This window comes from Sorex fumeus, unplaced genomic scaffold (assembly GCF_029834395.1).
Source record: "Sorex fumeus unplaced genomic scaffold, SorFum_2.1 ptg000136l, whole genome shotgun sequence".
In the NCBI taxonomy this organism is placed as follows: Eukaryota; Metazoa; Chordata; class Mammalia; order Eulipotyphla; family Soricidae; genus Sorex; species Sorex fumeus.
Window position 1 is genome coordinate 2929634 of NW_026606193.1, and position 2068 is coordinate 2931701.

The following is a 2068-nucleotide window of genomic DNA, read 5'->3' on the forward strand; positions in this document are numbered from 1 at the left end:
AAAATGCATTTAACAATTTCGAATTTTATTAGTCAGAACTGGATTTATGTTTATCCTTAATTATTCATGTGTTGATGCTTATTGTCATCTGGAAGTGAAAAGGCAATCTCCGAGAGACAGGGGCTAAAGAAACGGGACCCCAGGATACTGCTTGTGGTTGTAGTTCCGAGGATGGAACTGGCCCTACGCCTGCTGACTCCTTGAGAGTGAGACTTAGGCTCGTGTTTTCTGGTAAAGAACTGAGACCTCAGTATAAATTACCGACAAATCTTCACTCAGTCCTGGCCATACTTCAAGGACGTCCCTAAAGCTCTAATGACCCGACAACCAATGTTTCCTGCTCCTGGTGGTAGCCAACCCCCAGAAAGCCTTAGAAGTCCTAACACGGGCTTTTGTAGAAGAGGCCGTTCTGCTCCATTTGATGTACAATAGACGTGCAGAGTGGAACTACTACAGGATAAACAGTGGCAGGACTAGGGAAAGCCAACCCTTCTCTGGAACCAATGTTCATGTGACCTTCTGCTTTTTTCCCCTACAGCCTCCGTCCTTGCCAAGTGAACCCATGACGTCTGAAAGAAGGGACGCTTGGCCATTACCACCCTGTTGGAAATTCAGCACCAGCACCTGGAGAAATCAGCCCTCGGGCCCCAGCCTGCAGCCGTCCTCACAGCGGGGAGGCCCCCTGGACGACCCCTAGCCCTCCCCACCCTCAGACAGCTGGGTTCTCCCATCTCCTGAGGTCGGGACTCACTGGTCCTGAGTACCAGACACTGGTGAGCTGACGGGCTACATCTTACCTTAAACATTCTCACCCTGTCAAGGAAACTGAACTCACCAGCTTGGAAGACCTCAACAGTTTTGCTGTAATTCAAAAAAAAAAAAAAAAAGATCAACAACAGTTTCTGTGCAAGGACGCAGGAGGTACACCCAAGATACTGCCTGGTAGGTGCTTCTACAGCACGAACTTCGTGCCGTTGTCTCAAGGGCACTCACACTGCAACTTGTCCTCCAGTCTGGCCCGTTCAAGGTTCAACACGAGCTCGGGCTGGGCTGGGAGCTCCTGGTTGGCTCAGTGTCCAGAAGTCATGATGGGCCAAGGAGAACGGGCTGAGATGAAGCTTGCCCAGGAAAAGAGGTGCTGACTGATGAATCGTATCTGAAGGATTTGGTCCCACAACCCCCTCTAGATTACAAGGTTACATTATCTTTGTGTTTACCCAAACAATCCACGTCTCCCCATGCAAAGGGAAGTTGTCTGCACTCCCAGTGGTGGTCATCGTGCAAGGACTTCTCCATGGACTCTGGCTAAGGCCAATCCACTAGTTTGGATACACATTTAGTTACTGAGTCATCTTTGACCAAATCAACGTGTAATGCTGTAACCCTGGAATAGCAGTGCCTGTATATTCTATCCACCACCTAAATAACAATTTTCCCCGCACCCAGTTCCCCACTGATCTCTAATATTTCTTCCAGGTAAATCAGTCTCTTACAAGTAAAAATATCAAAGCACTCTATGAAATATCCACAGGTCTGATTGGTTCAACCAGGACTTAGCTAATAACCGCACCCCGTTCTGTATTGAAGTGTAAGAATACTTTGATGAAAACACTAGGAATATGTAGAGATAGTGTTTGTTCCTGTGAAGTCGACTCTCCTGGGGATATCAAAGAAGGGGACAGCGTGATGAGGGCTAGACAGCATGACCACGGCGGCCACCCACCGGGGCTGCCAGTTGCCAAGGCTGACTCACAGATGACGCTCTGATATGCCAAAGCAACTCACAAGATTCCAGCCAACAAGTAGCCGTCCCCAAGGGAACCCCTGCACGTGGCCATCAGGTGGCCCCTTGACACGCACGTATTCTTTCTAAATCTGACTTTGGAAAACAAGTCACTTCTCACTCACAAGCGTTACATCCCCTCCCAGCCCTCGCCGTAGCTGCCCGCAGGGGTCATCCATCAGGCTTCGAAGCCGGAAGACACAGCGTGTCGTAGCGCTCCACGCTGGTGTTGCTCTTCTTGTAACAGAATCACTCCGAACTGCACCCACCTCGCAGGGCTGCAGT